Genomic DNA, 22,826 nt, shown 5'->3' on the forward strand with positions numbered 1-22,826 from the left:
ATGCAGAGAAAGAATGTTTAAAGCTGTCTTTCTTGGATTTAGCTACATATTTTACCTTATACAGATATAACCAAACAAGAGCAGAAGAATACCTTACTCCAAGGTCAATTTAGTTCTCTTCTAGGTAGTAATTATCTGTTGGATTTCACATATGATATATCTGGCCAGAGGTCATTAGCCTTCCAGTCTGGCATCCCTGAGATATGTTGGAATCATAACTGCCATAATTCAAAGCCTTTTGGCCATTCTGGTTGGGAAACCCAAAAGACATCATCCCAAAGTATGTAGAAGGTACTAAGTTAAAAAAAAAGTTGCAATGTATTTACATAGTTCCCCGTTCCCATATTTCCAAGTTGCTCAGTGGCGGGAACCCCTCCCCCCCCTTTCTTTTAACTTTTCCCAGAAAGAGTTTCAGGATTTGGGGATGCATATTTGAAAAAAATGGAGTGAGGTTTATTTATTTTATTTACTGGTGTTTAGTCCTCTTCTGTCACCAGAAACTCTTCTCAAAAGCTTCACTTAATTACCAAAATGCTTCTACCCAGGGAATTGTTTGCAGCAAAACTGAGAGTTAAAAACAACAACATTTTGTTGTCTTTTGTTTCCCCCACGCTTCCTTCGGGTACTAGCACCTTGATTTCATATTCACATTCCTTTTTTTTTCTTCCCCGCTATGACTTTTTCTGGCTTCTACCGTTTCCCATCCAATCGTCCAGAAGCAGATTTGCTTTTCCCCCTTTGCGTCCCCATCACTTAGCGGGACCTCCTGCCGCTCAGTCACATTTACTGAGCTCCCTCCAAGTCCTCAGCCTAAGAGCCTTCACTTTCAAAGTTCAGCTCGTGCTGCGCTCGTTCTTTTTTTTGCAAAGGAGTCCGAAAAAGCAGCCCGGTTTCCCAGGGAGAAGTCGCGAGGACCCTGTTTTGGCTCGCCGACTCCCTTAGGCTACCTGGTCCCTGGATACCGGGAGCGCAATCCAGAAGGGAGGGCTGCTGGGAAGCCTCCGTCTGGGAACGGAGAGAGAACGAGGGTGTCTCAAAGTTGACCCAAACGGGGTCTCCGCTTCGGAGTGGGACCTGAAAGCTCCCAGAGTCTATCCCGAGGATTGGCTTTCACGCCTCCTACTCCTCAACGACCCGTTTCCCGACTGTCTCCAGCGGCCCTTCATTTGAACCCTTCGATCGGTCAGTTCTGACCCGCTTCCACCCAACCCACCACCAACACTTACCCCATATGCAGGCAACTGTCAGGCGCCGTTGTGCTACTCTGTGGCTGCTGCGTTGCCGCCGCCGCCACTAGTGCAGCTACCCCCACCACCCCAAAAACGGGGGGGAGGAGGGAGCCAGAGAAATCGGGAGGGGAAGGAGAAGGAAGGAGGGACTTTTTAAAAGAAGAGCCCAAGGAAACCGACCAACTGCAGAACTTGTTTCTCTAACCTGAAACCCGGAGGTTGGGGTCTATCAGTCATCGTTAAGAGCCCCCTTGATGTCTCTCCACCCACCTCTTCCTCTCTCCACGTAGTAGAAGCAGTGCTTTCCTCCGCCTTTAGAGGAAAGTTTTGTCAGAGGGGCGAGCGGGGTGGAGAAGGAAGTCCAGGGGACTTTGGATGAGAACCAGGGACTAATACAAATTAAGTGGGCAGCGGGTTTGGAGAGATTACGAGAGACGGGATGGGGGGAGGCACGAAGTCCCCAGGAAGGGAAAATGGCTTGTAAAGAAGCGGGGAAAGGTTAGAAAAAGAATCGGGAGCGGGGGGGGGGGGGGGGGAGGGGGTGGAAGACTGGAAATATTTCACTCTGGAATTGAAGAGGAGATTTCTAGTGAGGACAAACCCCATCCCTCTAAAGGCACTGGGCACAGTATCTCCCTGCAGAGAGCAAACCACAAGCACATATATCCCTTTCAACAATCAAAAGGCAAGTTGCACATATTGAAATAACGGAAGTGTTTTGTTTTTTTTTAATAATAGAAATAATTGAATCAGAAAAGAGAAAGGGAGGGATGCCAATCCGTACTGTGCAAGGTGATTTTAAGGAAAGAGTTAATGGAAGATACACTAAATTTTCATTTCACCGAGAAAGAAAAAGAACGGGTACGGAATTTAAAGTTAAAATTTGAGATAATTTTTTTAATATATCTTAGATGAAGAGAGGCTTCACACCAAACATTTTCAACCTGTAATTTAACAAAGGAGAAATAAAAGAGAGGGAGTATAGGTTTAGTCTAGTATGTTACAATACAAACCAAGTACAAAAGGAAAAGAAACCATATCCCAATTAAAAAGATACCCATAATTGCCTTGGAGGTGGATCACTCACTTTTATTTCCCTGAGTAAAGTAGAACATATAAACATGTATTTTGTTAGCTTCACAAAAGAATGTTTTTCTGTTGCTTAATATAAGAAGAACACCAAATTTATTAAACAAAACAGGAGTTTCAAAGGAATAAAGGAGGCAGAAATTATTTGAATCATAAGGAGGCAAATTATTACTACCACCTGTGAATGCAGATAAACTGAAATATAGCCGAGTGATGGCATCATATTGGTTCATTTTTGAAAAATGGCTCATAGCTATTGCTGGTGAATATTCAGCTCTTTTGGTTTCATACAGAAAGTACAGAGTCCTTCATAGTGAAGATTTGGATATCAAGGAAACGTGACGATTTTAGTATCCAGGAAATGGAATAGACCAGTCACAACATCAGTACTTAGCAGCCTTGGCAGTAAGTTGTGTTGTTGCTCTAAGGCAGGGGTCCCCAAACTTGACAACTTTAAGACTTGGGGACTTCAACTCCCAGAATTCTCCAGCCAGCATAGCTGGCTGAGGAATTCTGGGAGTTGAAGTCCCCAAGTCTTAAAGTTGTCAAGTTTCGGGACTCCTGCTCTAAGGAATTCGGGTATTTGGGAGTCAGTCTAAAAAACAGTGGAAATAGGGTTTTGTCTCTTGAATTTTTAATGTGAGTACATAGAACCACTTACAACACCAATATATCCTTGCTTGGTTATGATATTTCACTTATCTTCATTTATCTTATCCTGACTTGGATTATGAAAACCTGAGCTTGAAGAATGAGAGATCATCCCTTTTCAGCCTATCTTACTTTTGATCAACACAACTGAACAAAAATAATATGGTGGCTATTCTCTTTTACTATTCTTAAGTTTTTTATGGCAGAGATACATGGCAGATTGATTATTAGAAGTGATCTCTGAACTCAGATTATTATAAATTAGTCAGAATGACACCATAAACAAAAGCTTAAAGTAGAATCAGAAGAAACTTAGACAAAATAAACGAATTCCTCCAAGGCCGTTTTTTGCTTTCCAGGCAACAGAGTTCTTAATACTTTGGATTACATTATTTAAATAACTTTGGAGGTGGAATAATTGATACATTGTTCAAGCAGTTCACCAGATCACCAACCCCAAAGCAATGTTTTCATGAATTGCATCTTGAATAGGTCTTCTCATGTCAGTGTTTGGAGCTTGGTTGAGAATTATTGGTTTAACCAATCTTTCAACCCCCCCCAAGCCCCCTCATTATCTTTTCTTCACACTTTTGCTGATAACCCAGTCTTTTGGTATGCTATCATTTGATAATACTGGGCTCAGTCATTGCTCAGCTCATAAGCAAAATATGCATGTAATTACGAAAAGCTAGAGATAATTTTAAAAAATTCCACATTTAAGTAATAAAATACTTTTGCATGCTAGACATTTAAGTGATATATTAGAAAATGTTTTATTATCTTATGCATGTCACTCTCATTCCTCTGATCAAAACTTTGGTTATTATGCTTTCCCCATAATTGCAGAAAGCAGTTGTATAATCATAACCAAAAGGAAGCTGTTATTTTTGGATAGATATTTCCTGGGTGTGATGGATTAAAAACACTTAAAATAATTAAACGCCTCTGGCTTGACATATTCAGTTTGGATTCTGCTTATAAAGGAACACACCCAATGTGTATGTGTGTGTTTGTGTGAGTGCATATAATCTGCTGATCCATCCTTTTTTCTTTTTTCTTTGCATTATCTGGTTGTTTGCATGAGAATAAATAGCACAAACAATAGGAAGGAACATACTAGAACAGGGTGTCCAACCTTTCACCTTCCCTGGGCCACATTAGAAGATGAAAATTTGGTTTGGGCATACATAATTAAATTAAATAATTAATTTAATTAAATTAAATAATTAATTTAATTAAATTAAATAATTAATTTAATTAAATTAAATAATTAATTAAATTAAATTAAATTAAATTAAATTAAATTAATAAAATAATAAAATAAAATAAAATTATTATTTATTATTTATTATTATTAATTAAAAATTATTTATTTTTTATTTTATAATTTTCCGGCCAAATTTTGCGGGGAGGGGGAGGGGGAAAGCTCGCCTGCCTCACACCTACCTCTCCTCCTGCAAATTATTTATTTTTATTAATTTTCCGGCCAAATTTTGCGGGGTGTGGGGTAGGGGAAGAAAGCTCACCCGCCTCACGCCTACCTCTCCTCCTGCAAATGCAGCAGTGGTGGCGGTGGCAGGGCAGAAGCAGCAGGGGCGGCGGGGCAGAAGCAGCGGCGGAGCATGGGGGGCAGAGCAGCAGCGGCGGCGGCAGGGGGGCAGAAGCAGCCGGCGGCGGCGGGGCAGAAGCAGCAGCGGCGGCGGCGGGGGCAGAAGCAGCAGCGGCGGCGGCGGGGGCAGGACACAAACAATAGGAAGGAACATACTAGAACATCCTTCAAAGCTGTAATGAGTGATATAGGTAGAATGATACTGATTATGCTACCGTATTGAACTGTATTTCCAGAAGAAATCAACCGCAATATATATAGGGCTTCTAGGTGCTCACTAAGAAAGAATTTTTTGAAATGACCATAAGAGCATTAGTATTTTGAATATTATTATTAACACGCTCTGATGCTAAGGAGTTCTAATTCTCCCCCCCACCTGAAAAGAAATTTGTTCCAAATGCAAAACACAAGCAGAGGAGAGGGGTTTCAGTTTCAGTTTCACAACAGCAAGCAGCTTTAGTACAGAATAGTTGAGCTAAGCCACACCCAGGCTCCTTGCTGTCTCCTCCTTGCTCACACAGCAAATACTGCTTCAGTTTCCAAACAGCCCTCAACTCTCTCACACACTGACAGGAGTTAGCCAGATGAATACCAATGGATGCTGGTAGGCAGAGGCAGAATTTTTTCCCCTTATTTTTCTCCCCCAAAACTAAACCCCATCACATAGTTTTGTAGCGAAGCACAAGTATACAGCTAGTTTTTAATAATGCAAAACATTTTAACTATGGCATCGATAGTTCTAGAGAAGAGTTAAAGCAATGGCCCCCAACCTTTTGGGCATCAGGAACCATTTCTGTGGAGCGAGGTTTTTCTGCAGACTGCAGGGGGTCTGGTTGTGTGTGCTGCCTGCACCCTGTGGATGGGGCTTTGCTTGTTTGCAGTGGGCTGTTTCTGACATACAACAGACCGGGGGTTGGGAACCCCTGAGTTAAAGTATTCCAAGATGTGCTGATTAGCAAACTATTAAATGTGGGGATGGGTTGTATGACTACTTGTTAAAGCCACAGAGTTGTAAATCACCCTCCCAGAGTGCCCACGGACAGTCCATCAGTTTGGTACAGTTAGGTGAAATAGCATTCAATCCTAGACACAATACTCTTCATTCTTTTTCATTAATGACCCGGATAAACACAAGAGCACACAATAGATAAATGTCAAAGTTAACCGGTGGTCAATAACTCTGTAGTTTCTTCCCCAAACCCCAAAAACTTTAACCTTAGACAATTGACCTCACCCCTTTCCTAAGAGGAGTCTGTAGGGCGTGCATAAACTCCCTGTCTATTGTTTCTCTTATTCTTCTTTTATTTTTCTTATATGTACCCATTTCATGTATTCTTCTGTATACACTTATACTTATTATCTTGTAAACAATTGGCAAATCAAATAAATAAATAAAATAAATAAATGACCCCGGATAAGGAAATGTGAGGATAACTATCAATTTTGCAGAGGACAATATAAAACACAAAGAATTTAGTTGTTTCTAGGTCCAAGAAAGTGGCTAAAATAACCAAGTTAATTTTAACTTTAAAAAGGGGAAGACAGATGCATATTCCAGGTGTGCTTAGCCCTTTTTATATGTTCTGAATTTACTACAGCAATATGTAAAAAAGCAAAAACATTGGACAAGCTAGCTATGCTTACTCCATCCACGTTATCAGCATCCTCCTTATGCTCAAGGCACATTTTGAAAATGGGAATTTTCTCTACAAGCCCATTTTTTCCCAAAGTTTTTCATCAAATCAACAGAAGCGGCATTTTGCTGTAGGCGCTGATATACTAGGTGAGGAATGTAACAAGAACTAAGTGAGAATGGAATTAGAATACTTGCACTTGTCTTTTCACTTTGGTTGCTGTGCCACAAAGCATTAAGAACATCTGAAGAGGGTTTATCTCTCTCAATCCTTTAACTCAGGGGTGTCAAACTCGTGGCCCATGGGACGGATATTTCACACGCTGGCCACACCCTCACCTAGTTTAGCAAAGTGGGGGAATTGCAATACGTCACGTAAAAATGCCTGACAATGCGACTTTGACACCCCTGCTTTAACTCCTTGGATTACTTGGCAAACATGCATTTTTTTACTGTCAAAATTATTAGATCTTAAATTAAAATTGGGTCTTATAAGAAACATGATTGAAATAAATATAATTTAAAGAAACATATCTGGTTCAGAAATGTCAATGTGAAATGTAGTATTTTTTTTTCCTTTTCCAGAAAACTACCATGTGGGTAGTGACGGTGGAAAAAATCCATTGTTTGTTATCCAGAGCCATTAAGAACACTTGTGGGGTTGTTTTTTTCCTGATATCAGGGATAAATGATATGATAATGGAATCTAACACTACAACAAAAAGTTTTCTTCGGTTCTGGATATATCTTCAGAACTGCCAGTCATTTCTTTTCTTTTGCTACAAAAATTCAAAAATTATGCCAACCATTAATCCCAAACATGAAAACAAAAGCAAAATCCACTTCAGGAAGAGCTACCTTAGAAAACAACCACAGCTGTGAATCATTCACAATAGCAGTCATTCTGTCAAGTTCTAAATAGCCAGAAGATCTGATACACTGATGCACGTATAAATTTATTAAACATTCCAGCAATTTGAAAAAGGTTAGCATTTATCTTTTCATACTATTACTTTCACTAGACTGTGCACATATAAGGCATCCATGTGAAACTAGTGTTAGACAATTCTTGTTGCCACAACTCCTCCATTCATTTTCATCTTTGCTTCCTAGAATACTTTTAAAGTAAAAAAAAAAAGGGGGGGGTGAGGAAACTAAATATTTTATGACATTTTCATTTACTTCCCTTTGATCTTCTTGCTCAAAAATCATATTCATCTGTCAGAAATCAGCTTAAGAGAAAAGGACCAACTTTGTCTGAAGTTTCTGGGTGGCCTTCAAGGGCAGGGCCATGTAGAGCAAATTACAGTAATCCTATCAAGAGATTATAGGAGGATGAGTGACTGCCCTCTGTCCATCCTATTCCAGGAAAAGCAATAACTGGCTTATCAGCTGGAACTGGGCAAAATATTTCTGGCCACAGCTTCCAACAGAAACCATGAATCCAGAAATGCTGAGGTTGTTAGTCTGCTCTGTCCAGTACAAACCTAATGTTATCCTAAATGCAGAATATTTCTGAATCAACAGCCACTTCATCTTGCTTGGTAAAGGAAAGCCAGAAGCCTTCTTCAATTGTTTTGAAAATGTGTAAGTTCTAGTCCAACTTTTGATATGAAGGCCAGCTTGCAGCACTAGGAAGGAAAAGAAACCATTTCCAAAATCTCACCAAGAAAAGTACAGACACCAGTCTAGGCAGTCACCAGGAGACAATAATCCATTCTGTAAATCTATACCTGATGTTGAGGAAATTTGTGTAATTCAGGAAAGCCACAATTAAGGAAAATTAACAGTCTTCTTTATGCAGTTGGATAATTAATTTGAAAAAAAAGTGGAAATGCTGGAGAAGATTCCAAGTACAACTTTTAATGATGTTTGGCTTTGTCTGTATAACTTTACACTTTCTCCAATGTGTGTAAACATTCAAAACATAAGATAGCCAAACTATCCTAAAAGATTACAAAAACCTAGGATTAAACACAAAAATACTTTGGATAAGCATTAAAAGTGAAAGAAATTTAAACATTTGTGGCAATACATCCATCCTCATTTTTAGTGCTTATAGAGAAAAACAAATATTCTGAAGTTTGTTGAATGAAAAGGATATCCTTCAGTTTCAATTCACCATTCAGGACATGTGATTTAGCACTTGGGATGTGATTGATCATACTTTTGTTTTAATTTTCACTTTGCTTACCACAGATATAGAGTGAGGGATATATGATCTGGTGATAAAATACACAGTAAAAACAATAATGGAAAATGCAAGACAGCAATAAAAAAAAAAAATATCACAGTAGAATTATCATATTTTAAAAAGTCTAAGAAAAAATCAAAAACTTGCATAAATACCGGAGTAAACAAATTATTATGTTTTACAAAAAGGATAACTGTTTCTCCAAATGAATCAAAGATAACTTGTCTAATATATCACATCTTCCATCTTTTATATACCAATTTTCCACAACCACCAATTTCTGCAATTTTTCATATCAGATCTAATGAGGAAGGCTCTGAATTTTTCCAGTGTTGTGCTATAACTCATCTTGCAACAGCCATCATGAATTGAACAGTTGTGCTTCCGTTTTTTAAATAATGACAGTAAATATATTGGATAAATTTGCTGGTATCCATGTTGTTAATCTCTCTGATCACTCCTGTCCTGAATACAATATTGGGAGGTGATTGATCACACTTGGCTATGTTCAGAATCTTTTCTCTAAAGGCCTGGGATGCTGGCAATCTGACTGGGAGAGTATGGACAGGAATGACCCTCTTCACCCTCCATAGGTGGTCCTAATGAAGACCCTCTGTGCCTACTGATTGTATTGGAATTGGGACCGAGGAAGCACACTCTTTTTCATTCATCCTAAGTGTTTAGATAATCGGCTGTCAGAGGTCAGTTGGAGACAATAACAGCTGCACCTGCCTGTGAGCTTGGCACAATAAGGAGGAAAGTATAACAGCCATGCAAGCATTGAGTCAACCAGGAAGATGTTCTTCTTCAAATATTTTAAATTGCTTTGTTGAACCCTTTGTATTCCAAAGCAAGGAAGGAAATGAGAGTAATAAAAATGGGAGGTTTCCTTAAGTTGTGCTGATACATTGCAAATGCTACCAGGTTGGGAAAACTAAAAATTAAACCCATCTGTCCATTACAAAAAATGAAACATTTCTGCAAAAGAAACAATGTGTGATTGATTTGGGCTCAGTGTACATTTCTGTGTGTGTGTGTGCAAAATATAGAGTGAAATGTTTTTCTCTTAAAAAAAAAATACTAAACACAGTTCTGTCTAAGACATCTAGGTTATCTTTTCTCCTAGTCAGATTCCCACTAGGTTCTTTTCTGATTACCTTTTCATGCTAAACTCTTCTGTTTACAGTTGTTCCTTTGTATCTTTGAGGCATCTGGGAGCCTGGCCAGATCAGATTTCCTCGTAATCTTCGAGGTGTGTCAGGTGGAAGTGGTTGCTTGGTGGTGCAGGAAAAGCATTTTTTTTCTAAGAAACAAGCATTACAAGAAAAAAAAGTTTAGTCCTAAAGAATACGTGATTATACTGCATGTACTAATTCTCTGTTTACTGAGACCAATAGAGGAAGCAAACCAGCAAGTGAATGACTTTAATTATTCGTGTATTAGGACAACGGCTACCAACCTTTTGCGCACCAGGGACCAGTTCCGTGGTGAGAGGTTTTTCTGTGGACCAGTGGGGGCGTGGGTTCACGTGCTGCCTGCATCCGGTGGATGGGGCTTTTGTTTGCACGGACCCATTTCTGGCATGCTATGGGACCGGTGCCGGTCCACAGACTGGAGATTAGGGACCCCTGTATTAGGAAACAGATACTGAAGCTGAAGCTCAAATACTTCAGCCACCTAATGAGAAGGGAGAACTCATTGGAAAAGACCAATGAGAAGGAGATGGCAGTGGGTGAGATGGCTAGATAGTGTCATCAACGCAATAAATATGAATTTGGACAGACAGTGAAGTGGTCTGGCATGCTGTGGTCCATGGAGTCAAGAAGATTCATACATGACTTCGGGACTGACAACAACTTATTAGAAGAATAAATCAAATCATAATTTCACACACACACACACACACGCAAAAACCCTGACTTGTGCAGACAAAGCTTAAAATGTATTGTTTTCATTTAATCCAGCATGGTTTTGTCTGCTGGAAAAGCTAGTTGTGTGATCATATTGCCAACACAGTAACTGGTTTAAAGGGGGTGGCATACCCACACCCATACTTTAGGGAAACAAATCTGAATTAGTTGTTGCATTTTTGTTATTTTCATATCTCCCTAAAAGGAAAGTTGTGAAAATGGACCATCAACATAAAGAGTATTACAGGTAATCCTTGACTTACACCAGTTCATTTAGTGACTGTTCAAAGTTACAAATTTGCTGAAACAAAACAACATTTTTCAGTTATAACCTTTGTAACATCCCCATGGTCATGTGATCAAAATTCAGGTGCTTGGCAACTGCTTCATACTTATGACCTTTGCTGTGTCCCAAGGTCATGTGATCACCTTTTGAGACCTTCTGACAAGCAGTCAATGGGGAAGCCAGATTCACTCAACAACCGAGTTAATAACTTAACAACTGCAGTGATTCACTTAACAAATGTGGCAAGGAAGGTCATAAAATGGGGCAAAACTCACTTAACAAATGTCTCACCCACAGAATTTTTGGGCTCAATTGTCGTAAGTTGAGGACTACCTGTACTTGAAAAATATGGAAAGGTGATTAAAACAGTAGTTTGTTTTTTTCTTGTGTCACTGGTTCCCTAACCAAATATATCTTTTCTCTTACTGGTTCTTTTCCTATCTGATTTTTAAATCCATTTTAAAGAGCCATTTAGAATGACTATTTTCTGAAAAATTGGGACAGGTCTGTTTTCATTTTCTCTTTTTCCCATTGCCAAGAGAATGGATTCTCTGATTGTAGGGAATTCTTTCAGTATTTAGTTTTTGTAGAGAGTGAAGAAATGATCCTGATGGAGATATGCAGGAGCTATTATGTGAGAAAAAGAGGCTTTTTAAAACAAAAATAGCACAAGACAACATTTGGAAATGACTCAGGCAGAGCATTCCTAAGAAAAAATTCATTTTATCTTTACATGTAAGTAGTGCTGGGCCGATTCTGATCCCAATATGGTGTACAAAGAATCACTTTTCTCCTACTCCATCTTAACAAATAGTCTACTTTTTAGTAAGTGGTTTGCAAAAAAAAAAAAAGGAAAGAAAAAGAATTGCTATGATGGAAAACAATGCAAAGAAAAGTTTGTTTTTTTAAAAAAAAGCCAAAACATTGAAATTCTGCACAAGCAGCTTCCCAGCTGCTTTTTACCATTCCCCTGCTACATTTAAAAGTCCTGATGAATTGTGAAAGAGAAATATAATCATGTCCATAATTTTGCAGCCAGGCCTTTTTTTTTTTTTTTAAAAAAAAAATCAATTACATCCTATGATTGCACATTGCAGTGGAAGACTGCAGACAGATTGGAATACTGGGGAAATGGGGGGAAGAAAAGAAAGAAAAATCCAGATGTTTTAAGTCTCTGGGGATGAGTAATGGCTGATTTAAATCTAGATCCAAGTGAGGCAGGAATTCTTGCCAACTAGAATATGGAAAACTTGCAAATTCTATAGAGGTTACAGTAATTCAAAAGATAGCATAGTGCAAGCTTTGCTGTGATTTCAACCCAAGTGGAACAATTTCAGAAATAAAAATAGATTATATAGTGAGATCAAACAGGAACTAATTCCCAAATTGTACAAAGCACCGATATGAAAGAGCTCAGAGAGAGAGAAATGTTATAGAAAGTCAGCTGAAACTTCCATGGTTCAATATGCAAATTTCAAGAATAATATATGTTAAACATACTCTGAAATCTTTGGTTTATGTAGATTTTATAATAGGGCTATTCAGTTTCATATTCATTTTCATTTCCTTTAAAAGCAAAATCTCTTATTGTGACTTGCCATCTTTTGCAATTTGAAAGGATTCTGGCAGCTTGGTTATTTTCCTCAAATCAGTTTAGCTTCATTACTGTGAGAATGAACTCAATAGCTGTAAGATCTGTTCCTCCACCAGATGCCATATTTACCAGTGATTTACATGAGAAGAAAAGTGCAAAAAAATAATCAACGTTTGCATTTTTAGCATTATTTCAAGATGTCTTCTCAATCATTTTGTTCTTTAACTTTGCAATTTATTTAGAAAATTTACTTTCCTTTTATTGTAGGAACATATGAGTCTCATTAGCTTAATTATGTGCTTAGCTATACTTCATCCAAATGCTACAAGAGGATTTTTTTTTCTAACTGCAGCAAATGATCCCATGACTTGCATTTAAAAACAAAAACTAGAGCTATTGGGTTTGAAAATTGTCTAAAATATACTTAGAAATAGCACATTTTAATCATTTATCTTTGTCCAATGAAAAGTTTATTTTCATTTTTCCTAACCAAAACTTTAAACAAACCAATGGAAATGGTCTCAGTTCCATTTGTTATCAACATTTAAGAATAGAATAGAAAAGAAAAGAATAGGAGTAGAATAGAATAGAACAGAACAGAACAGAACAGAACAGAACAGAACAGAATAGAATAGAATAGAATAGAATAGAATAGAACAGAATAGAATAGAATTCCTTATTGGCCAAGTGTGATTGGAACACAAGGAATTTGTCTTTAGTGCATATGCTCTCAGTGTACATAAAAAGAATATTTATATATTCATCAATAATCATAAGATACAACACAGTCATAGGTTACTAATAAGCAATCAAATCATACTAAGAAACAAATAAAACAATATAAATAATAAAGATACAAACAACAAGGTTATAGTCATAAATGGAAGGAGATAGGCAATAGGAAGGATGAGAAGAAGAATAGTAATACAGTTTTAGTAAATAGTTTGACAGTGTTGTGGGAATTAGTTTAGCAGAGTGATGGCATTTGGGGGAAAACTGTCCTTATGTCTAGTTGTTCTGGTGTGCAGTGCCCTATAGCAGTACTAAAGTACGAAAGTCCATTAACTAGGTCTTCTTTATATTTATCTTTAACACTTTTTTTCACTGTGCTAGATCAGTATAGCATGCATTACTGATATTTCTTTCTCCAGTTTTAAAAAACCTTCTCATCTTCCAATTCATCTCCCAATATGATTGGAAGTGGCAGAAAAGGTTAAGTCATTTCTCATGCTTCATTTCAGTTTACTAGGCCATTTGGTGATATACCAAGATAAATACAGAAAGAGTTGTCGATATATCTTCCATTCTGAAGAATCCATTACCCAAGATAAGGCATAGTGAAGTTATAATTTAGAAGTGGGAAGAAGCTTCTTAGTGGAATTGGCCAATATAGTACTAGAAAATATTACTGCCATATTCCAAAATGAAAGAGTGTAACAATTTTACAGAACCCCACCTTCTAAAACTGGCCATCCAGCTAAGCTTTGATTTAACCACAGCATTTTTATTTTCCATCACAAACTTATCAAGAAGGCATTTGATAGTACTAAAACAGATCTAAAAAGTCAAGGGTGTGTTGCATAGTAATGTATGAGGGAGTATTATAGCAAAACATCTCATTCTGGGCCCTCTTGTTTTTTCAATCAAGTTGTAAGGCTACAGGAATGCATTAGTAGATGTATTTATATCTGTACAATTGAATTATACTTTTCAGGTTTATATATTTCAGCCATCATATAGTGCTGCTAAATAGTGTTTTCCTACCATTACCCATGTAGTCTAGTGTTCCTGATGCTTTTAACTGATTTGCTTTAATTGATATTTTTATTATGGCTTTATATTGCTGTTTCACTGTGCTTTTAATTGTATGCTACCATGAGAGGTGCTGCTATAAGAAAATAATTTTTACTTATTTGAGTTTTGAGTTACTTGCAGTTTTTGCAGGAAAAAACACACACACATACATATATACATATACATACATATGAAAGTTTAAGAGTAAGATGTAATGGTAAAGGAATAAGTAAATACATATACTGAAAAATGTGAGGAGATGCAAAAAAATGTTTTGATGTTGGTAACAATGTATAAAGTTTTATTTTATGTTTTTAAAATTTGGAAACTTAATAAAATTTATTTAAAAAGAAAAAAGAAAGTTTATCACAGAGTTCCTTAAGATCTATGGTATAAGTTGGTAGCAGTGATAGTGAGACATAGATATTGAAGTAATCAAAGAAGGGCTAGTTTTTTTATCCGTAGCTGTGTTTATGTGTCAGTTGTTCTAAATGTTCATGATAAATGAGAACTGAATGCAATTGCTATTTTCTACCAAGAATAAAAGCCTTGTTCTAAAATCAGTTTTAAACAAAATTAAAAATCCAACAATATGGTTTCAGTTTATTTGCACAAGTTACAACCCTGCTTCCCACCAGTCCCCTCTGGATAAACTTCTACAATGACATAATATGATCACAACAATTAGGATGAGAACTGCAGCCCAATAAATCTGAAGCTTGCTAGCACAGGAATGTTAGCTTAAGACCAGTAGAGGAAATATCAACTTTCCCCAGTAGTTTAAAAGGTTACATCATTTTAACTTGTTCCTTAATTAAGCCACTAATATTATCTATCTCTCTATCTATCCCCTCATCCATCCATCATCTGTCTGTCTATCTTATCTATCATCTATCATCTTCTCCATCTCTGTCTGTCTTTCTGTCTGTCTGTCTATCTATCTATCTATCTATCTATCTATCTATCTATCTATCTATCTATCTATCTATCTATCTATCTATCTATCTATCTATCTATCTATCTATCTATCTATCTATATCACCACTTTTAAACTAATAAGAAAAGAACCCTTTAAGGCTCCAAGGTCTGGAGACCTGATTGGGTGCAGTGACCTATTTCTTGGTTGTGTTAGTGATTTGGGTTTGTTGTTTATCAGTTACTTTGTAGTTTAACATTTGTGGGGGGGGGGGGGTATTTTAATTCTGTCCACCATCCAGAATCACTCATTGAGATGACTGGCCATATAAATTGGCAAAGGAAATGAAGAAAGCAAAGAAGGTCCATAATACTAAAGCTTTTTCCAGCTGTACTCTTGGTACCTCTTTTATGGTGGCAGTGTGAGAGGTTGGGACATTTTAAAGAACAGGTTAGGGGTAGTTCATCATGGATAAAATCTATCTTTGTGGTCACCAGGAGTCTGCATAATCAATCAGTCAGTCCTCTCTACGTGTTGGGAATGCATGTCCTCAAATTCCTAGCCAGTGGGGAAGTCTTCCAGAAAGAACATTGATCTAAAGTTTGGAGAAGGAAAGTAATAATAATGATTTTTCTTTTCAACGTTGCCCACAGGCTAATTCCATTATTAAACATGAATGAGTAGCTTTAATACGCTAAACAGAGATTCATGTCACAGCAACCCATTTCAATAATTGGGTTTCTTTCAGCTCAGTATTAACTAATGACGTACTTATGGCAATTATTAAAATCTATTGGAAGGAAAAGGCCTATTTAAAAACTCATCTCAAATGCCTTTAAATATCTTAAGTAAGCCAAGAGTCATATTTGATGTGCAAGTGGCAAGTCTGACATCTTTCTCTTTGGGGTGCTTGTCTCACTTTTGAAATGAGAAAGCAGATGGGGAAATAGAGTTGCCAACTATTATTTTTGCCTCCCAACATCATTCTCCACTCTTAACCTAATTCATTCAACTAGCATTTTTCTTATATGGAAATCATAATCTTATTTTATGGCATACATTCATTTTTACAAACCTACATACATATTTAATTAATAAGTCTGTATTTGCTGTTTAGAATAATGTATGTTCAAATAAAGCAACTTTAAGAAACTGAACACTGTTTCCAATTAGAAATTCAGTCAATTACTATCACATTTCCAGTTTTTTATTCTCCTTTCTTTTGAAAGTGTAGCTTCTGCAGAGATCACTTTTCCGTTACAGTTAATGTCTTAAACTCTGTATCTGCTTTTGCTGTATTGTTAACATAACATAATGTAACCAGTTTACGGTAGAGGTGAAATTGCTGGCCTTCTTGGAACTGTTGAAAGGACTGTGTTGTAGACTGGAGATAGACGATGTTGATAGATGATGTTGTTGAAAGATGAGGTTGTATCCCTCGCCCTCTGTTGAGAAAGGGCTGTTCAATTCTGACATAAATGGTCTCTTTGACACCTCTTTCAAACCAGTAATCCTTGCTGTCCAAATAATGGACTTTGTTGTCTTCAAAAGAGTGGCCTGTGTTTTTTAAATGCAGATGAACATTTAAATACAGATGGACACCTCATCCTTTGCTGTCGCCTTATCTGTTTGTCTTGAATCTTTCCCAACATCAGGGTCTTTTCCAATGTGTCCTCTTTTCTCAGAGATTGCCAGTCCATTCTGTTCACACTCATGTACTACGCAGAGGGCATCACTAGCTTCAGACTCCTAAGATTTGATGGCGTTCTGCAGCAGCATCTGGGGCTTTTCTCCCAACCATGTAACCCCACATTTGGAAATCGCATTCAGGTCCATCACAGGAGGAAATCTTTAAGAAAATATTGGAATGTGCTGAAATGAGTAGATTGGCATTTGAAATTAGAGAACAAGAGGATAAACAATTTTATAAAATTTGGGGTCTTTTCTATCAATGGTTAGACAATAAAGTACAGTAATGAATTATGTAGACTTTTAGAAAATAATAAATATACAAAGATGTACTTCTTTCTTATTATATCTACAAAATGATTTTAGGATAGATTTGGGATGGTAATATGAACTGTTATAAGATCTAAGTAAATTATGGTTATCTTGTAAAACATGAATGAATAAAAGTATAGTCAAATGATTGATTAATAATGATACTAAGATATTTAATTTTTGATTGACAATATGAGATTATATGTAATGTAATTGTAATTGAAGACTACAAAATGGAAGCACAAAACAATTTGTAAACCAACTGGCACACTGTATGTACACCTATGGAAGATAGCTTGATGTTTTTATGCTTTGTTTATGTTTGTTTTTAAAAACCAATAAAATTTGGGGGGTGAAAAGGAAATCGCATTCAGGCAGGTCCAGCATTGGTTGCATTTGTATTGCTGCACAAAGTCACACACACACACACACACACACACACACACACACACACACTAGTTATTTATCTAATGCATGTAACATTGTTTTGAACTTCTAGGTTGACAGAAGCTGAGGCAAGTGATGGGAGCTCACTCGGTCATGCAGTGCTAGGATTCAAATCGCTGGAGTACAGGCGTCATCAAGCCCTTGAGCCACCACACCTCTTCATAAAGTTCTGCAATCTTAAATAATATCCTTCTATAGAAAGAGTAGGTTCTAAAAATCAGCATCCTTAGTTTCTCAGTTTGGTCTGTGGTTACGCACTGGGCTAGAAACCAGGAGACTGTGAGTTCTAACCTTGCCTTAGGCATGAGACCTGCTTGAGTGATCCTGAGACAATCATTCTCTCTTAGCCCACAAAGGCAAGCTCAGGGAACAAGCCAATTGGTCAATTTCTATTGTAGTAAATGGATCAACATTTATTTAAGCTGGAAAAAAAACAACAGATCTTGAGCTTGTAGAAAAAAATGCTTGGAAGAAAAAATGCATGCACACACGGACTCACATACACATACACCCACACACAACAAATATTTTGCTTTAATGTTCTACCCATTCCAAGGCAGATCCCTGAAAGGTATATATTGGGTTTTGCATATTTATAATTTATCTACCTCAGATTAGTTTACTAGGATAAAAGGAAAGGTTATGAATTATCTGCCAAATAAGGTCTCATACTTTATTGAGCAGACAGTTAACATTTTAATTCCAGAGCATTTCAGAACTTAACTGACATATTTTATCAACTAAGTCTAATGTATTTTGTTGTCATTTTTATTGATATTCTGTTATTTGTGTTCTTTATATAAATGTATATGGATTACATGACCATAATAAAGACTGAATTATCCATCAACCGGAGAGACAGTTGCATGACATTTTGTTGGGTTATTCTAGTATGCAAATGAAAACAATGAATGAATAATGAATTTATCACAAACAGGAAAATTACTGTGACAAGGGATTCACACTTATTATGTCAATATTGTGTGTTCTTTATGGACTCATCCTACAGAACTGCTAACTTATCAAGTGCCAACATGCCCATCCAAATAATTCATTGCTTATCTTTGGCTTGTTACAGGTACAACAACAGTCAAAGAAAGTATGTGGAAAATATCTTGCTCTGGCTTTTTATATTTTTATTCTATCTGTAACAGCAATGTAAGTCTAAGGTTTATTAAATTAAGGCCATTGTCAGCCTTGGAGCCACGTTTCCCTGACACCTCATGCTGTTGCCTCATCATTCAGTGGGTTGTTTTTTGTTTGGAATTGAAAGTCAGTCCCAAAGGAATTTATTCCCAACTAAATGTGCATTGTATGTTGGAATGCAGGATGATCTGCCAACCACCATTTAGTATCCCATGATTTACCCAATGGGAAACAAAGAGGCTTAGACTTAATCATAGTATTACCTAATATTTCATATTTAAATGGTTCAGAATTCCAATCTTTTTTTTAAAAAAAATCTTCACTTCACTTAAAACATTTATCTTCTATTAATACCTCTTGAATCAACACTGTGATATCCATTTATAATATCTCTCTGCCATAGTTAGAAATAGCATTGGGGGAGCAGATCCCACTCTGTCTTTACAGCATCCTGTATACTATCAAATTTGCTCTGAATTCTTCATGTTGCATCGGGGGAGTGGGAGATGTGGGTTTTACAAGAAGAAGGGAAATGCTAATTGCATGAGCAAATATTCCCTAACATGAAACTTCAAACAATTCATAGTTCTTGAAGCAATTTTACAAATTATATCAACATTTAAAGCCTTCGGTGTTTAGTGATTGCATATTTTGAGAAAATAGCTGGCAAAGGCAAAACTATTCCTTGTGTCCATAGGGCAACTGGGGAATCCTTAGGATAGCACAGATGTCATGGTGTCAATGTTAAATGAAACAATATAATGTGTGTTAGCCACATTATGACACAAGACGCATATGCAATTTGCATCATTTGTCTACGATGGTGTAAGGCATCTGCCCAGCCTCCTTTAGTCCTTTCAGATTTTGTAAGTTGAATTAGGAATGTAAGAAGATAAAATCAGAAAAAAGGCCAGGTGTCAATGCATACAAGTTTCTGCTTCTTTTGGAAGAAGCCTTCTAGGCATTTCATCCCAACACTGCAACAGACACAAAGTGCTTATTTTGGGTCTCCTTTATGCATTACAAACCATATATAAGCACTGTTCAGGGATATTTAAGAGTGTCCAATTGCTGATTCTGAAACAGGCAATACCTATCATTATAAATATGTACTGTAAATATGCTTATATCCATAGTAGAAATGAGAGGAGTATCTGGTCCTTAAATCCTATTATGCTGTCTCATGGTGGTGCTAGGCCTATACACCAAGATTATATACTACCAGCAGAATTATTCAAGGTGTGAACATCAGCCCAGTTAAAGTAAGCAGGTAAGTATATTTGGTAGCATTGATGCAGGAACTTGCTCTGAATATATCACTTTAGTGATAATAACAAAGACATAATTCCATATTATGTGGGAGAAAGCAATAAATCATTTCTGGACAGATACTGTTACTCCTGGAGTCCTGGAGAGACACTGTGAAGTCATTGGAGAATGATATAATGATAGATGATTGGCCCCTCAGGTCAGATGACACTCAACATACTATTGAGAAAGATTTGTGAATCTTTGGATGTGCTAGTGGTCTTCTTGTCATCGCTAGTTCATATGTGCTCATATGTCATGCAGGAAAATAACACCTAAAATTGTTTTACAGTGGGGACATAGAATGTAAGGAGCATGGAGAAGAAAAGCTCCACGTGGTAAAAAATAAAATGAATCAACCAGAGATTGAAATCATAGCGATGAGTGAATTGATGTGTCTATCTCTGGATATTTTCAGTCAGGAAAGCACGCTTTTTACTACTCGAGACACAAAAAACAAAGAAGTATTAATATTGCTTCAAAAGCAGGACGGATATAGCAAAGATACTACTCTGGTACAATGCAGTCCAAATATAAAATAATATAAATTAGAGTTTGCAAACAAACCTTTAATAAGGTTTATGACAATTATCCAAGGTTGTGTTCCATTCACTAATGCAAAAGAGAAGGAAGTTGACTAGTTTCATGAGCAAGTTCAATCTGAAATTGTGGTTGGACAATGGGGTGCCAAATTTAGAAATAGTAAGAAGCAGGAGAATTGATTAGTTCCTGCCAATCCAGTGATTTCTTCAATGCTAGTAGAGTCTTCAAACAACCAAATGATCCTTATATATAAGAACATTACCAGACAGAATACAAAAAAATCAAATTGAGTACATTATTGGTACAAAGAGATAGAAGAGTTCAATTGTAACAGTTGTGGAACTGTTGAACTGTGGAACAGAGCATGAACAATACATGTGCAATTTCTAAGCCAAGCTGAAGACAAAGAATAAAATCAATCAGACTGGTTCCAGAGCAACTAAAGGAATGAAAATAAAGCTATTTAATCTCTTCTCATTAAGTTTTGGGAGCGCCAACACTTGAGACTTTCAAGAAGAGATTGGACTGCCATTTGTCAGAAATGGTGTAGGGTCTCCCGCTTGGGTGGGGGGTTGGACTAGATGACCTACAAGATCCCTTCCAACTCTGATTATCTGTTATCTGTTATTTATCCTATATGCTAAATATATACTGAAGAAGTTGGATTGGAGAAAAATGAGTGTGGTTTTAAAATAGGAGAAAGAAAGAAACATCAGTAACTAGTCCATTGCTAATCTGGAAGTTCTAGTTATTAACTCAAGGACCACTGTTAAAAAAAAACCTTAGACCCCAGTTTGTACAGTTTGTCATGTGTGCAAGTACTCTATTTTTTAGAACTTCATCTAGATTAGGGGTGTCAAACTTGATTTAATTGAGGGCTGCATCAGGATTGTGTTTGACCTTGGGGAGCCGGGTGGGCATGGCCAGGGTGGGCAACATCATTCATGTTGGGGGCACCAATGGTGCCCCGGGATCCTCCTGCAGCCTCTGCCAGCAAAACGGAACTTTGGAGGGCTGCATGCACCTCTCCCGAGTTCCATTTTTGATGGCAGAGGCACCAGGGGCCAGTACTTTGCTGTTTCTAGGGTGGCTCAGATCTAAGCACCCCAGTCAGATCCAGACCCCGGACCACAAGTTTCACAATGCTGATCTAGTTCATATGTTTCTTTCAAGCTTTGCATCAAACAATTATTTAGCCACAGTTTCTTGGAGAAAACACACAGTTTCCTGGTATTCCCTTTCTTTTGACCTACCATAAGAAAACATAAGCTTAGGTTCTACCAAAAAATCTTGCTACTTTGCTTATTGATTGATTACAACATAATTATTATATGACATTTTACTGTGTTAGATTTTATCATGTAAACTGACTTGGATGGCTTTTATCCTCAGAGACAGCTAAATGTTTTAAATATATACATTTTTAAAAGGTCAAACCTTGTATCATTTTAACATAAGCCTGGAGTATATTATGATTGCAACAATATAAATGACATGCTGCAGGGTTTTTTTTTATAATAAATGGTATGACTATGATTATAAATGGCTATAATTTTGTTTTGAAAAAACAAACAAAAATAAATACATACAAGTGTTCATGTAATTAAAAATATGGAGAACTCACTTGATGGAACAAAGAAATAGCTTTTAAAAGATAACTTGAATCCCTTTTACATGAGTAATTGATAATGTCCATTATATTCTATTTTTTATTTCCAGTACCTTTTTTTATTTCCAGCACCATAATCTTCATCTAAATAATCAAATGGATGCTTATCTCATTGTTTTATCTTATTTTGGCACTGTTTTATATGTTAACTGCTGAATTTTGCCCAAATTCCTCTGGTGGTACACAACTTGTTTTTTCCATTTCCTACTGAGCAAAGTTCAATTTTATGACAAGCATGTGATGCTGAAGTCGAAATTTTCAGAAATCAATGCTGCAATTGCTGTTTATTGTATCAAAGCCACTTAATAACTATCTTCTTTACAATATTATGAATATAAAAGGAAATTCTGACATTTCCACACCACCCTTGGAACCGAATGGGGTTCTGCTTTCTACCATCTTAAAAGTTTGCCATCTTCTTTTCCCCCCAACATCCCAGTGTAATCTACAGTTCCAGGTTTTCCTGGTCTTCTTGTATCTGAACCTGTTTGGTATTTTGGAGATGAGACTATCCATTCATTAGATATTTGTTAGACCAATTTTCTGCACTAGATATTTTGAATAAGTCACAAAATAGGTTTATGCAAGACTGTACAACGTATACCTTACACATGTGGTTTCAACTGAACTCTGATGGATTAGATTCATTATAGCCACACATTCTCTAAAATGGCTATGTGGCCAATACTGTTTTGTTGTTGCTGCTTTTTCCTGTGCAGTAAACAAAAGTATGGAATCCCAGTAATCTGTCTTCCTTGGCAAGAAGTGTCCTGGCTATATCGACACTCAATACATCATAATCATTGC

At 36.9% G+C, this 22,826-nt stretch overlaps 1 protein-coding gene and 1 long non-coding RNA gene across 3 annotated transcripts in view; one reads left to right on the forward strand and one right to left on the reverse strand.

Annotated features, from left to right (window-relative positions):
* FBLN2 (fibulin 2) overlaps window positions 1-1,561 on the reverse strand; it is a 152,010-nt gene extending 150,449 nt beyond the window's left edge. Inside the window, exon 1 of one of the 2 annotated variants that reach the window (XM_087954816.1) lies at window positions 1,435-1,561. The gene's annotated coding sequence lies outside the window, so the exon portion shown is untranslated. Of the gene's footprint in view, window positions 1-1,226 lie in introns of both variants that reach the window. The other variant, XM_087954815.1, reaches the window with a different exon arrangement.
* LOC148132032 (uncharacterized) overlaps window positions 1-18,201 on the forward strand; it is a 124,573-nt gene extending 106,372 nt beyond the window's left edge. Inside the window, exon 4 of the long non-coding RNA XR_015747521.1 lies at window positions 17,406-18,201. This is a non-coding gene — a long non-coding RNA (uncharacterized LOC148132032). The remainder of the gene's footprint in view (window positions 1-17,405) is intronic.
* The last annotated feature ends 4,625 nt before the right edge of the window (window positions 18,202-22,826 follow it).

This window comes from Notechis scutatus, chromosome 2, assembly GCF_049901735.1.
Source record: "Notechis scutatus isolate UNSWTSFEM ecotype Mainland chromosome 2, rNotScu1.2, whole genome shotgun sequence".
Lineage (NCBI taxonomy): Eukaryota > Metazoa > Chordata > Lepidosauria > Squamata > Elapidae > Notechis > Notechis scutatus.